We start from the raw sequence: 16,564 nt of genomic DNA on the forward strand, positions 1-16,564 counted from the left end.
CTTCATATTTGTATTTTTGTTGTCTGCTAGAAAATGTGTTCCTGCTTAATTGCTGAACCACCCCCCCCCCCCCCCCCCCCCCCCCGAAAAAAAACATTATTTTCATCATTTTTTTTTCTCGCCACTGTCGCCAAGTGCTTGCTGTGTCTCTTTGAATTAATTAATTAAGAGCATGGTTTATACCTGCTCCAATTGGAAAGCATCATGACGTAACTTTTGCTGTGAATTGGTGCTATATCAGTGAAAATGACTTGATTTAAGGGCCCACTTTGAAAGTAAGTCAACCCGTACGCTTAAGTTACGCTTTGGGATAGTAGGTCGGGTCAGGCGCCATCCCAAAGCAAAGCAATTAGGCCCCTTACGAAGTGGTCTATGAGATAAATGTCATTATTTATCTCAGTTGCTGATTAATTTAATTTGTCTATTTTTGAACAACAGTGTTTTGCAAATAAATAAATAACAAGTTCTGATGATGCTATGTCACTGTTATCAAGCAATTAGATGGGCATTATAAGGTTGCAACTGTTCTTTAATAAACTATTACAGTTGCTTAGTAAGTTGTTAACAAAACAGTCCACTGCTTGTTAACAACAACTGAAGTGTAATTAACTATAAATGTAAAATCTATTAATAATTTTTGCAAAATGGTGCTACAGAATTTAGCCCAGGACATCACTATATCTCAGTGGCTTTGTATGTATATCTAAATGAGGTTACATTTACAAATGAACAACAGCAACCAAAAAAATCCAAATGAAAAGTGCAGCACAACCACACTCTCGCTAAATAAAGGCACTCTGTTTAATTGACAGCAGTCTGTGATTTATGCCTCGTGTCGAGCAGCATCCTAACAAACATCCTCCTGCCCGGCATGAATAACTTGTGCATCTCAATCAGTATTTCCACAGCATCAGCAAACAGCAACACACTCCCTCTTCTCCCCAAAGCTCTACATTATTTTGTTACTGGCCGACCATGAGAGTGAGTCTGCTGGCGTCACTGTAGCATCAGCTGCACACAAACATCCTCAGTCTGCTTATCGTCCTCATGAAGTCTTTTGATTATTTCACCTAAAACTCAAGGCTGCTCTCCAGGGTGATTAATGAGTGTGTTTCACTCCAGCTCTAGCAAACATAAGTACACTTTCTAACTCATTTTATTTTTCTCCTATAGTTATTTGATCCTGTTATTCCCTGCCAGCCTTTTCATTAAGGACTAAATAAAGAAAACTCTTAAAGGAATGTGACTATGTGCACTTCCTGCACAATTTTCATTTAATTTTGTCCTTTTTTATCATTTTGTTTTTTTAATGTTCTGCCATGTCTTATCTGTTTATGCCTTATACTTTTGATTTAAGTTAGTGTAAGATATGTATTTTCTCATAACAGAGGATGAAAACGCAGTTTAAACAAAATTATTTGATCTTTCACTGCTCACAAGTCCATCGGAGTGATGTAACACACGTCTTTTAAGTGATTCTGCTAATTAGATTTGATCTATTAAGAAGTTGATGGTAGCGCAACAAGCCCCGCTGGAACAAGGGACATCTTTTATAGTCCTGGAGTGAGCTAACACATGAAAAACAGTCGTGTTTAGATAATTGCAAACTAGGCATCCCCTCAGGACTGACTCTGGTTCTAACACTTCTCTTGGACAGTCATAATGAAATGGAAAAATTTGCCTTGTGTTGAGAGGGATTTATTCTTTTTCATGCTGAAAACAAGCACAAGAATATGGGTGAGCTAGAACACCACTATCTGCATCTGTTTAACCAACTGAAATATCTGTATCCTCATCCATACCCAGAATGGGCGGAGCTTAGACAGAAAGTGTGCAAGGCTTGCACTGGAGGAGGGTGTGGCCTAATCAATTTAAAAGTTTATTTATTATTTATTATTTATTCATACCCAGTGACAATGGAAAGTGGGGAGTTTTTTTGTCCACAAAATATTTCCGGAGCCTTGCAGCAACAGTGTTGCAGCTTTCTATTGAGTAGTTGACGTTAAAAAACAACTGAAAACAATACATGAAATTGCTCTATACAGCTCAACCGGCACTCCTGGAAGCCTTGAAAGCCCTAATTTATTTGAAAAGACGTTATTTACACCCTAGACGCGTGGTCTGGCTTGTGTGCCCACTGAATACACTTTCAGCTTAGCAGCTCCAGTGACATTCCTGCTTCAAAAATGGTTTGAATAAAAACTTTCAGCTGAGCACTAGCTCACACCTACACAGTAATATAATACATAAAAACACTGAAGGAGCTGAAAGAATTGTTCAAGATTTAAGATTTGAATGTAAAAACCATACAAGCCTGCAAATGAACAAAAATGCAACTAGAAATAAGAGATGATTTTAGAGGATATACAGGGTTGATCCTTTGAAGAATGACATCTGCTTTAATGAATCATTTATTTATTTTTTGACAGCCCACATACTGATGTCAAAAGCACATACAGCACACTGACATTCACACAACATCACACGCACAAAGCCTGAGCGCATGTAATCCCCATTAAAACAAAGGTCTAATTCTAATTCTATCTATCAAACACAAACTGTCAGCCATCTTTCCAGCTTAAAGTGGATCTATAAATGTATACTGGAACACAGTAATGTAAATCAAAAGGAAGCCAACAGAAGCTCATTTGTATGCTTCGGCCACACCGTACAGGAAGTAATGGAGAGGAAAATGTTTTAAATACACGTCACTGTAAGGCCAAATTATGAAGCCTCTGAAAGGCCAGTGAGAGATCACACTCTGAAATTATTTGTGTTCACTTGCAATGTGTTTGCATTTCATGAAGATTCTCTTGAAGCCTTTTTTAAATTTCATTTGTGACCTTTTCCATTATACCAAGGAAGTCTAACAGTAAATTAAGTTGGTTATTACATTATTTTGATGCATTTCTGGGAGCTGCAGGCAAATATAGTTGGCTGAAACATGAGTATGAAGGAATATAAAAAGTGTTGTGTGGGCATAAAAGGGAAAAGTGGATTTTGCTGCAGTTACATACAGCAAATATTGAACATAAAGTATTGAAGCAAACCCTGTTGAAATTATGATTTTACCAGTAGGCGGGAAAAAACGCTCTTTGAAAAATAACAGACTGATCTGGGTCTGCGGGTGTGGAGCTCTGAGTGCTATCGATGAGAAGATGAGGGAGCTGCACAGAACTGATTGATGGGTCGAACCCACAGAGACAGACCTCCCGGCTGGATTTGAAATATTTCTCACGCAGCCTGAAGCGCAGAGTCTGATTGCTAAAGGTTGGAAAGGTTGGCCAGCCATTAATGCAGAGTTCTGTCCAGACCTGAGACGACCGCGGGTAATGACCCAAACACCTGACCTCTGTGAATCAATCTTCAGAGAGAGAGGTCCCTGCACATTGTTCCAATACCTTCAGCTAGTCAACCATGATGATTCACCACTTTCTCGGGAAGTTCCAATCCTTAATACCTACCTACCCGGATCCTAAGTATGTTCAGCTGTTGATGGTACCTGGCGAAATGTCACTGCAAATGAGTGCAACACAATTGTGGGAACAGCACAGTCGCTAAGTCGTTCACATTTGGCCAACGGATCATATCTACATTTAATTTGCATGCTAACAATACATGTTTATGACCGGATTCAATTCAACCTAGAGAAATTTCACTGGGTTGGTGTGAAACTTCCAGTTTATATCCTGATCATTTCTTAAGTAAAACACATTTTCATGGAAGCATAATTTTAACCTGGGATTTATTCATTTTTAATAAAAAATGAGGAAGAGGCCCTCCCCTCAGGCCTTTCCACCTCTATTTCCTGGAGCTCCTTATCCAGGCAGGGGTCACCAGAGTCTGTCGATTTGGGCATCCTTAATCCCATTCACACTGCCCTTTCAAGGCGGGAAACATCTACTGACCCTCCGCATCACCATATGTGTTAAAGTTACAGATGCGGACAGGGGGGACAGTTTTGTTCCGCTTCAGAGTATCAGAGCCGCAGCAGAGGTGAGATGGTGTCAGTGTGAATGGAAAAGTGTGGGACAGGGGTGTGTTGTCTGATGGGGTTCACAGTCTGACAAGTAAATGGATCCTTCACTCAACAAATGAAAGAGAAATGTCCCACACTTCAACCCACAAAGCAACGTTACAGGATCAAACTGTCATGACTGTAGATTCTTGTTCGTTGTGTTCTTGTGTCTGGTTTTGTCTTGTGGTTTCTTGTATTTGATTTCCGTGTCTTTGTATCTTGTCTTGTGTCTTGTTTTTCGCATGCCCTCATGTGTCCTTTAAGTTCTCCTGTGTTTTTTCCTATGTTCCCTCTGGCTCCCTCTGTCTATTGCTGTGTTCCCTTCATGTTCTCATGCGCTCCTCCCCTTCGTTATCTCACCTGTCAGTCCACCTCACCTGTTCCTCGTCTTGTCATCCGTGTCTGTGTATTTAGTCTCTGTGTTCCCCTCACTCCTTGTCTGGTCATTGTTCTTGTCAGCGTCCGTCTGTGTCCTTGCGCCAGTTCTTGTGCTTCCGCCTGTCTGTTCCTTGTTACCCCACGGTATGTGTTTTTGGAGTTTTGCATTTTGCATTTTTGATTTGAACTTTGCCTTTGATTTGTACTTTGTCTTGCTGTTTTTGTTGCTACTTTGCCTTGCTTTCTTTTGCTACTTTGCCTCTTGCCCCCCGTTTTGCCTGCTTCTGTTTTTGTGTTCAGCTTTAAGATAAAGCTTGCCTTTTGTTCCCCATATCCTTGCCTCTCGTGTGTAACTGCATTTGGGTCCACCTTCCCCTTTCCATAGTCTTCCCTTTAACCCCCTGTCTGACACAAACAACAGCAATGAGGTAGCAGGTTGTGTCTTCGGCATCTTCTGCGAGGAAAAAAATCCGGCATCCATACGTGGAAAAGTAAGTAAGTAAAACTTTATTTATATAGCACCTTTTTGACACAGAGATCCAAAGTGCTTTCCAATCAACAAATAGATAAACATAACAACACACAAAAAAAAAGTCTGGTGGCTGCATTTTGGACTAACTGTAATCGATTTAATGAAGCCTGACTGAGGCACGTGTAGAGGGAGTTACAGTTATCTAGATGGGAGAAAATGAAGCTGTGAATGAAGTTGTGAATCTTTTGATTTTTGCTACATCTCTTAGCTGCAGGAAACAAGACTGGACAAGTTTTGTAACATGAAGGTCAAATGTCACATGCTGGTCGAAGATGATACCCAAATTCTTAGCAGTGGGTTTGGTGTTAATGTGTAGTGGTCCAATAAACTGATCAACTGCAGTGACAAATTTATCAGGGCCAAAGAAAATGATTTCAGTTTTATCCAGATTTAAGTTGAGAAAATTACGAGACATGCAGTCTTTGTTGGCAGCTAAGCACTCATGGAGAGAGGACAGTTGATTCAGGTAATTGGGTTTCGCAGAAAAGTAGATCTTTGTATCATCCGCATAACAGTGGTATGACATGTCATGGAGGCAGCTGAACAACTGAGCCAGAGGAAGCATGTACAGGGAGAACAGAACTGGACCAAGAACCAGCCCCTGAGGGACACCACACAGCAGGGGAGTTGAAGAGGAACGTGATTATTAATGCAGACATTAAAGACTCTATTAGTCAAATAGGAATGAAACCAATTTAAGGCTGTACCAGAAATGCCAACCCAATTTTGTATTCTATCAAGTAAAATGGCATGATCACTAGTACCAAAGGCTGCAGTCAGATCAAGAAGAATAAGGATGGAGCTTTCACCTTCGTCAGCATGCATAAGAATGTCATTAGGCACTCTCAGTAATGCTGTCTCGGTGCTGTGTTTTTGGCGAAAACCAGATTGGAATTTGTCAAAGATTCTATGACCTTCTACCAGCTTCAGGAGCTGGTCCACGACAATCTTTTCAAGGATTTTAGATAAAAAGGGAAGTTTGGAGATAGGTCTTTAGTTTTCTAACTGGTCTGGGTTGAGAGAGGGTTTTTTAAGAAGTGGCTGAACACTGGCAATTTTAAAGAGGTCAGGTACGGACCCTGATGTGAGTGAGGAATTGATGCAAGAAAGCAGGCTAGAACCTGTGTCTATCATCCTGTCTGTTGTCCTGTCTGTCCTACTGACTCTTTATCACTTTTCTGCCTGAAAAACAGCGTTTGTCCCCGGCAACAGAGCCAGACGGCTCCCGCAGTTGAATGGTATTGATTATGTCAAAAAACTTTAACTCACTATGTCTTTGTCGCCTTCCACAATTGTGTTGTTGTATTTGCTGTCTCTGGCAACTTGTAAAGAAAGAAATGACTGGCACGGTCAGCCCTCCCGACTTAGACTTCAGTGAACTTTCCCCCAGAAAACAGCATCCCTCCCCGTGAGTGAGTGAGACCCAGGCTGCTTACTGATGGCAATTATGTATTTATGTCATTTAGAGCAAAAAACTTGACTTTGTCACTTTCTACAATGCATGGTGGGTCAGGATCTCAATCACTTTATACCAGCATCCAAATTATTATAAACAGCCGGCTGATCCATGGTTAGATAAAAAGGTGGAATCCGGGGGAAACAAACGGATGTCGATGCCTCTTTTGGCTACGCAACCACAGCATGCTCTATGAAATGACACACTGGAGTGGCTTTAAGCCGCCGCTGCTTGGTTGAGTGTGAGCACACAAAGGTGGCGTGAAGGCGAGCCTCCTTTGCTGCGATAATGCGGAAGTGTGAAAAGGGCTCCTGGCTCGCTTCCTGGAGGCACTGGCAGGGGCAGAGGTGGAGGAAGCAGCAGAGGTGGGGCAAGCGACAGCTCATCTTCTTGGATTAGAGCACATTCAGGCTGAGTGTGTGGGATTGATCTGCCACGGACGTGTTGTGGCCAATAAATGAGGACGTTCTTTTTCGCTGACAGTAGAAGACCAAAGAAAAAGAACATTTGTACTGTTATTAACACTTCCTACTTATCATTGCCATACATTATGAGAGAGCATAAAGCATACGTTTCATGGAATACAAGCTAAAGGTTGAGTGGCTGAAAAGAGCTCACGTTCGGACAGAGGGCCTTTTTCTGGAGGTGATAAAGACCAGGTTGCTGGAAGGATCATGCTGCTCCCGTATCCTCAGCTATGTCTCTGCCTCTACATCCAATTTGTGCCACCTCGAAGTCTTTCTGGGGTGTCTGGCCTTCATTTTCTCTGAAGGGAAGGACATGGCAAAAAAGAGACCACAAAAACTGTTTCAATACCTTGGGGAGAGAGTCACACACACTGGCTAAACTGCCCATTAGGATTCACTTTGTTTGGAAGTAGACAGGCTTCCCATGAGGACATGTGTCTTTTTGGGCAACTCCCTGTCTGTTATGTCTTTAATGAACAAAAAGCTCCCCATAGGAAGACTGACTAACCCATAAGTATTAATTCAAAGAGGACAGTTGCAGCTACTTAGTGGACAGAAGGGTTTCTGTCTCTGATACACACATACACAGGTCCTCCAGAACTCTATGTACACCTGCAGGGTTTCCACAGTCACCACAAGGGACATTTAGTCTGTCTTCACTTTCAGCTGGTGCAGGACCCCAAGGTGCACTAACAGCCCTGACCAGACCTGTCAGCCAGGCCTGGGAGAGGCAGCAGAGGGGTAGTGGAGTATCCTTCATGTACTTAAGGAGAGGGTAAACTTTTTTCAGTTGAAAAAATTCACAGTTTGTATTTTCTTGCCCACCTAGCCTCTGCAGTTCAACCATCTGAAGCACAAGGCTTGGTTTCTTCCCTGTTCGCATCATGCTTTCGTCACAAATGATTAGTAACAATCAATGAAGCGAATCAGACTCACTGCAGGATGCACACTGAGTCATCCAGGGAGAGTCAGGAGCACAAGCTTTTCCTGCCCTGGGACGTATACATGTGTAACAGGACTGGATCCTGCTCACTATGGACCAAACATGTTTACTGTTGTTTTAGAGATGGACAAATTAAATAGACACACACAAACTTTTAGGATAGTGGGAAATGGTAGGAAAGATGAGGGGCGTCACTGTGACACCTCTGCTACCCTGAAACAGCTTCCGGGGGACTTTAAACAGTTTAGGCTTGATTTCTACCCCTGGGTCATCTTCTGCTCCGACTTGGCCCATAACTTCTCCATCTTCTCCTCCTCCACCGCCTCCAGCCCAGGTGCCTGCTGCCCACTCCTGCTTGTTTTTTTACTGGCATTCGGACACAGGTGATGAGGTGGTTGACAAAATATCATAAATATACAAAATTAAGCCATAAAACATGCATCGTGTCCTAGTTACCCTCACAAACATTTAAAGGGACAGTTCACCCCCAAATCAAAAATGCAGATTTTTTTTTTTCTTTTGACCTATAATTTTTGGATTTATTCTTCTGGTGCTTGCCACAATGAAGCAGAGAAGGTGGCACCGGTTGCACGAGACAACGGGCAGGAAGTGAAATGGAAGTTTTAGGATTGCTGGGAACAGGGCCGGGATAATTAGACAGATACAAGACAGGTATGGAGGGAAAACCTGAGCTGCGAGGAGCACAAGAAAACAGGAGGGAAAACAGACCACTGGAGACAACAGACACCGCAAACACCTAAAAAAAAAAAAAAAAAAAAAAAAAAAAAAAAAAAAAAACCTTCACAGAATACACATCACTAAAATGACAGGACCATGACGCTACTGAGTTTCGGAGATATCAGCTGTAGAAACGTCTGCCGCCATATAATGGAACTAGAGGGCACTATGTGACATGGATAATCACACAATCCGGTTGGAGGGGAAATCTGAGGAGTTCTGTATCCACAACGTCTCTGCTGCCATGAGAGCCTGAAGAAAACCTGTGGTTTCACATAAAACTATCGGACTTCCAACGTGGTTAGTGGAGACAGAGAGGACTGAGGAGAGGAATACAGAATCTGATTTTCCAGTCAGATATCAAAGAAGGAGGCGGTGATAGGTAGCCAATGATGTTGTGCATGGACGAAGTCTCACCGCGAACATGATCAATGTTAGAATAGCTAGCACCACAGAAATCAGGGCGATACTTTCCCCTCTTGGCTGTGGATTCAGTCAGCGGGATGGTAGCCTCAAGAACCAAAAACCACTGTATTTTGAGAAGTGCTTGCTGGGCCTGCCTTTAGGGCAAAATAAATAATCCCCTTTCATTTGTCATATTGTTGAAATCCGAACCCCAAGTTCAGTAATGTTTGGAGTTCAGCTTAGGTAGAGAGAGATTAAGTCAGCTGTGACGTCAAACTTCAAACACCGTACAAAGACAGTTAGATCTCACATTTAGAGGTGTGCCAACATATATACGTCCAGGTTAAATATGTTACATTGTAGTTAATGATTTTGAATTTGGAAATTTTAGATCCAATATTTGCTCATCGTCATAGGCGGCGCTAGGGCAGGACATGTGGGGAAGCTACGAACAAAAAAACAAAACAAAAAAAACCCTTTAAACTCAGTCAGGCAGATACATAGGCCATCAAACTGAGATGTTGCAGCTGAATAATTCCATTAATTCTCTATTCATTTTGCTGTTGTAGCCCAGAAGTAATTATTAATTACGGTAAATTACCAAATAATAGCCGGGTTTAAATTAACCGCTGGGTCCTCTTTAAACGCCGGGTGCAGGTGTATATTTTGGTAAATAACCGCCGGTTCCAAATAAATGTCAGGTCTAATTTATTTGTATTTATTTTTTAATCAAGGAAGAAGACGTGACCACTGACACTGCACGTTTTTCTTCTTCGCCTTTTTCACATATCGTGCTGCTTTCTGTCAGTCAGTATCACACTGATGATCGCCATGGCTCCGTTGCAGCAAAACAATAAAAAGTACAACTTGAAATTCAAACTTTGTCGTAAAATATGCAGAGGAAAACTCAGGAGAAGCAGCCGCAAGGGATTTCTCTGTCAACCCCAAGAGAGGGAGAGATTGGTGAAAAAATCAAACAGAGCTTCAGTGTCTGTCCGAGGAGGACAGCAACAGGGCCAGGCTGCCTGCTGGAGGGAGGAAGAAGTCTAGCGAGGAGCTTGAGATGAACATGCGGGGAATGAGTTATCAGCAAACGGGCACGCCACGAGAGAGTGTCCCACAACATGATCAGGGCGATGGCGAAACAAATGTACACCACCGTGAGTGACAGCAGAGATGAGGAGTCTGCAGCGAGTGCTGGTTGGCTGAATCATTTCCTCCGCCGCAACAACTTCACTTGCAGAAGACGCACAACTAACGTTATTGCCCAGAAGGATGCCAGAGAATTCACAGAGAAGCTGGCCAAGTTTGTAACATTTTCATCCCGGATTTTTGAGAGGAAGGAATTAAACGCCTGACCTGAATTGCTGGAAATCCTGGTCCCAAATAAACGCCTGGTCTGTTAAATGATTGAAACAAATAAACGCCCCAGCTATTATTTGGTATTTTACGGTAGTAGCCTAATCAATTAATTTTCTTACCTTAATGAAGCAACAGTCACCATTTGTGTCGTATTTGTCAACAATTTCCTCAGGTTTAACCCTCCTCGTAATGTCACTGTTGATGTAACGTTAGAGAAGCGAAAGAGAGGACAGTTTCTGCTGGGCCATAGTTTTCCTCATCCAGTTGCAGACCCGGCGCAACAGGTGTCTGGAGGGGAGCCGGAGTCTACAGAGAGGCGGCGGGTGTCTGCACCAAGGCCGGTGTCACGGGGGAGGTAGCTCTGGAGGGGTCTCGTTTGAAGGGTCCAGTCGGTCATTTTATCTAATGTCGCTTTTCCCGGGCTGCTTTCTCTTTATGCCCTCCGCTAGCGAGGCGAACCCGTTAGCTTCTACGCTACTTACGTACAGAATGACGCAGGTAGACTGAGCCTATCAAATACCATCTTTCATATAATCATAAAAATGATAATGATAAATAATACCTTGAAAGTGTGAATTTTTATGTCTCTCTATGCTCATCGTCCATTTAAAGATTGCAGCTAGATTACATATATTCACATGTTAAGACTAAAAAACACGAGCGACACTTTCTTACTCCCAACTCAACATGCAGGTCAAGTAAGCAATATGACATATGCAACGTCCAGTTAAACTCCTTTTCCTGGCTTAGGCAGCTAATCTACTTGTTTACCTTTTAGAAAAGATCATGCTTTGTGTTAAAAAAACAACTAACTCACATCAGTTGCGTAACATCAAGTCACTTATGTTATATTATTTATGTTACTAACTGTGACCTATTGGACTCCAACACCACTCTCCCAGGGGAGAAACCTATGTATGACTCAACCAACAAACCTAACCACCCCTCCAAGAAATTACTCTAGAAGTACAGCGTAGCAAAGCTACCAGGCTGCCGTATTTAATGTGTTGGGAGTGTGAACAAGCTGCCAAGAGGCACTTGGAGCTGTTGAACATGTTCAACAGTGTGTGGTTTGAGAGCTTGGATTAAAACAGCCATTTGATATGTAATATGCATGTAAATCTGAAATGAACCTCACATAAGGGATCTGTTTATTTATTCAAAATGTTTGCGTTTTACCAATACAAAATGCTAATTTCCAACAAAATTGTTATTCTGGTTGAGAAAAACAAGAGGAAAAAGTTGTTTACATGTTAGAGATAACAAGACCAATTCTGTAATCATTTCTGTGTCAATTGTATCGACTTCCAAGTGGTTTTGGAACAGAATTCTTTGCTCCACAGAAAGAAAATATCTGTTGTTATGATTGACTGACTTTTCATTTTGATTTGTTTCCGCTCACAGACACCCATATACACACAGAGTCTAACAAAGAGTGTTCAAGATGGTGACTGGAGTACAGAATGGATTTTCTTCTTCTTTTTAAACAAAGTGAAGGGTAACATGAGGCACAAAGTTGATGGCTGGTCGGTGCTCACCCCCTCAAAAATATAATCAATTATCTCCCACATAATGTTGCTCAGCAATAATCTGGACTGAAATATAAACATGAGAAAAACATAGTACTGCATCAAGTCCTCCAGAGCAGCAGCACTGTGATGTTTGTTTACTTGCACTCAGATGATTTCATTAATGTTAATTTAACAGAGGAATCAAAGGGGGAAATGGAATATTTTGAAAGCTCAAAGCTGAGTACATTCATCTAAACTTTCTTTCTATGAATAAATAATCAGGAAAAAAGGTTAAGACCAGTTATTAAAAAAGCCACAGGATAAAAATCTTGCTCTACTTTTTTCACGCAAAGCATTATATGCTTTAATGTTGAGGGGAAAAAAAAACACAATTAGATCCCTTAATTAAACTAGTTTTAGAGAAGCTACACCTGCGGCAGTCATTTAATGTCATGTCTACTCCATTTTCCTGCCGTTTACGCCCAATTAGAACTCAACTCAGGCGGTTGGATGTGGATGCTCGATGTGTAGGCAACAGTTCTTACAATCTCTTGGGCTTTTCATCGCCTCTAATACCTTGTTATCTGTAGTAAGCCAAGAGCCGGCTGAAACTCTCTTCATATAATTACCATAGAGTGAATCACGAGCAGCCAGATAATGGCAATGCATGGTTTCCACATATATGACGCAGGATACTATGAATTACTGTAGAGCCGTAAGCGTGTGCTGACCTGCAGCTGGCTTACAACAATAGCCAACTGTGCATTGCTATTATCTGGGTTACCTACTTCATTAAGGATTCTATTGTTTACCTAGAGTGCTACTTAGTCTTTAAATCGTGTGTAATCACCATTGGTATATTTTTGGATCCCCATTATCTCAGCTGCACATAGTAGCAGGTCTTTATCCCTAGTCATTATCATATAGCGGTAATAAAAGAACATTTGCTAGATCTGGATTTTTATTAGGATCTGCATCAAATAGTTCGAACTCATAGATACCAGCCATCTAAATACACTTGATTGAGTATTTCCATGCATTAATGTCGAAAATGGTGCGTCACAGTCCATGTTTGATCAACAGCAGATCTGGCAGGCTCAGCCCCAGCAGGGGAGTGACAAACAAAGTAAACAAACTTGAGCTGGAAACTGTGGCTTCCAAGTTATTGGAGGACACTATTTTGTGAACAGTCATACTGAAAAACACCACAACAAAGTTAAAAATGTCTGATTTCCCTGAGAAATTAATGTACATTTCAAAAGGTCCAGCTATGTTTAAGAAAGTGAGAAAATGTTGCTGGATCTGTCCCTTTAACCAGATCCACCCCAAACTTAATGGAGTCTATTCTGGGCTGAGACCCATCCTCCATCAAAGTTTTGTGGATAACCATTCAGTAGTTTATGTGTAATCCTGCCTCCAAAGCAACCTAATGGACACAGATGAAAACCTCCTCGGTGGACATATAATGTTTTTTTCCCCGGTTGAGTTTTGAGGGTTAATTTAAGTTTTCCTTCCACTACCTGATACAGTCCCTAATGATGGCCATGATAATTGATTTGCCTGTCAGTCCTTCCGACACACTCCAGGTTAGCCCTCACTGAACCCTAATTATTGTTCCAACACCTCAACCTTTTCTCTACAGCCAACCTCGAGCCAAGTGTCACCTGTCCTCTCCCTTGAGATTTAGGAACCATTACACAAAGATGCTATTTCTGTAGCTTCTGTAACATGGGATCAGGTTGCTGATCAGGGTATTACTTGTTACAGAAGAAAATTGTTTGCTGGCCATTCTACTTATATATTTGGAATAGCCTGTGAGACCGGGTTCAGGTAGATGATAGTTTCTCAGTTATATACTTCAAAATCACATACCTTTATGGTGCTGCTGCTCCTGCGGCACAAAAAGTCATTGTGATGCTGATCCCAATACACCATTCCCCAAGGACCCCAAAGAGGCTACTTTACTCTCTGGAGACTTATCAGTGTCCACAGATGCCCTGGGCAACGGATTGAATAGGAGAACCAGTACCTAATGGAAGTGACAGCAGCAAGGATGCAGACGTTGGCCGATTGTTCTGTGCACCGCCCGCACTGCTTGAGTTGAAAGAAAAAGGAAACCCACTGGTTATGGACATCAGATGCAGTATCCTCCACTACTTCAGAACACTCCACAGTCTGGCCCTCATTGTTTGTAAAAGTTTCATGGCTGAAAAAAACAGCTGTGTCTCCGTCCTCCCTGTGAACCCTGAGCTGTTGGCTGAACGGAGGAGGAGGAACTGAAAGACAGTTGGACAATTGACAGACACAGGTCCAACCATGAGACATTAAACAGACATTAAAGATAGATATAGAAACAATAACTGAACATCATCCTTCCTCAGAGCCCATGAAATCTACAGAGGACCACATGTGTCACAGAAACTGAAATAAAGCGTTTTATAGTTATAGTTAAAAAAGGATTTCCAAAGACAACATAAAACAGTCAATAAGTACATCAATTGACAGGACCTTATTAAAATCAAAAGAGAAATAAGTGGATCACAAATTGAAATACAAATATGGATATTCGTCTTTCCTGAGCAAGTTCTTTTTGAACATAACACAGACTGGAGATCCAGACAGTAACTTAACCATAAGTAATCTAACAACACCAACACTAAAACCGGGTCAACTGGCCTAAGGAGCCCAATTAGCAGGGTCCAGGTAGGGTAGGTTCACGGAGCTATAGACATATTATTATAACCATTATTGTTGTTCATGCTTTTGAGGATGACTCATGAATGGGTTTAATGTCACTTAATGGGCCCTTGTCCTGTTTTTGTCAGATCAAGGACTGAAGATTAATGGTTATCTTTGACCTATTAATTTCTGGGCCACCTCATGATGAGGCATCATTTTGCTTTTTATCACTAATTGTCGACATAAGCTGTTTTTTTTTTTTACGCTTATTCAGCCGTTACTGTTGTGCGAGGGGACCCGAAATGTCTGTTGGCAGTGAGCTCTGCATCACCACAGCGGGGCTCAGTGACAGCAGACTTTGGGAACAAGCTGCCTTTTCTTGTTGCAAAGTAAAAATAGCTGAGAGTTGTTTTGAGAGCGGAGGCCTTTTCATCCAAGTCTCCCTATAATTACTCAAGAGAGATTAATGCGAGAATAAGAAATCCAGAGTCACAAAGACTAATTCTTCTGAATACAGATGGTCCTGGGTAGATTATTAACATGTTTTTTTTTTTTTCTTTCGCCGCGATGTCAGTTCTCGTTGATACGAAGGTCAGTGTTCGCGCGATGAAAATGCCGCGTGGTTCTTGGAGCAGAACAATGGGTTCGGTTTTTGTGTGAATGTGCATTATACCTGGAGCAAACGACAAATAACACACACAATAATTTGCAGCCCTGCGTTGAAAACAATAACCATCCATAGAGAAAGAGAGAGAGGATTAGCTCTTAAACTTGGCAAACTTTCAAATCTTAAAAATGTCTTCCAGTAGCAACTAATATTAACACAACCTGTGCTCATTATCATCATGCGTCCGCTGAATATCAACAATTGCGGGGACTGTAATCGTCTTTGTCACAAGCTTTTGTTTAACAGATCTTTGACTTACAATGTGCTTTTGGTCTGTGTTTGACAAAATAAGCTGCTGATATTATTAAAAGCAAACCCCACGAAACCTGAACACTTTTAAAAGGAAAGCTTGTGCACAGCTGAGAGTTTGAGTATATTTTCGATGTGTTTCCTTAGTTGGTGAATATTACTTTTCAGCCACTCTCGCTCTGTCAAGGGACCGGTGAAATTGTCCAGGAAGGAAGCAGAGTTTTGTGAGAGATTATGTCATTACTTGGCAGAATCGCTGGTCCTTCGATACACAGCCTGGCTCTGAGTGTTTCAAAGGGCTCACAGGAAGCTTTGGCCTGATAGTTGGATGACTACAAAGCTTTATTGTCTTTTTCTTGTTTCTATCAATCCTTCTAATTGTGTTCCTTTGCATGCGTCAATGGCCTAATTTTGTCTGTGTGATAAGCAGCACTGTGCTGTAGATAGCCAGTTATCAAAGTGAACAATTAGTAAGTGTTTTAAAGGACGGCTATTAAAACCTGGCACTTTGTGACAATTGTTTTTGAGTGCTTTGTTTTTCATAAAAAAAGATGCTTTTTACTTATTCAAATTGTACTCTAAAAAAAAGTCTCTGAGGGAAGAGTTTTCTGCATCAGTTCAATGTAACAATGATTTGTAAAACTTTTATAGGGGATTGACAGTATTTTTAAGTATTTTAAACCTGGGCTTTATATTGTGTATATATATTTATGTGCTTTAAGGAAGTTTTGGAATTGCTCTGGTAGATTGCCTCAAATGGTGGCTGCAATGTATCCCTTTGGGGCAATGTCGAGCGCAAAGTTAAGTACAGTCTTGCTCATGAAATTTCATGAGAGGTGAGTTGTTGCAAAAGGACGGCTGTTGAGAGAGTTGGAGAGAGGAGTTTGGGGATTAGCTCGAGGAATACCAGTTTTGGGAGCGTTGATATGCTATAATTTGTTTTTTGAGTCACTTGCAATCGACCTATTCATTTTTTTTTTGTTTTTTTGCAATCTTCACATTTATTTAGTTTGAGTGAGGTGTGTGTCCTGATTCAAAGGCTATTTAGTATGATAACAAATGCAGACTCACAGCCTGACAGGTGATGTTCCAGCAGCATGTGTGAGGATGAGATGAAAGGCAGAGTTAATCGGGGGAAAAAAAAAAAAAAAGGGAGGAC

The 16,564-nt window shown here is 41.4% G+C and overlaps 1 protein-coding gene across 1 annotated transcript in view; it reads left to right on the forward strand.

Moving 5' to 3' along the window:
- The first annotated feature begins 4,465 nt into the window (after window positions 1-4,465).
- Window positions 4,466-16,564, forward strand: part of LOC115593203 (matrix metalloproteinase-17-like) — a 108,328-nt gene continuing 96,229 nt past the window's right edge. The window contains exons 1-2 of the mRNA XM_030436650.1: window positions 4,466-4,540; window positions 4,782-4,891. The gene's annotated coding sequence lies outside the window, so the exon portion shown is untranslated. The remainder of the gene's footprint in view (window positions 4,541-4,781; window positions 4,892-16,564) is intronic.

The sequence above is a fragment of the Sparus aurata genome, chromosome 12 (genome assembly GCF_900880675.1).
Source record: "Sparus aurata chromosome 12, fSpaAur1.1, whole genome shotgun sequence".
Taxonomy (NCBI): Eukaryota; Metazoa; Chordata; class Actinopteri; order Spariformes; family Sparidae; genus Sparus; species Sparus aurata.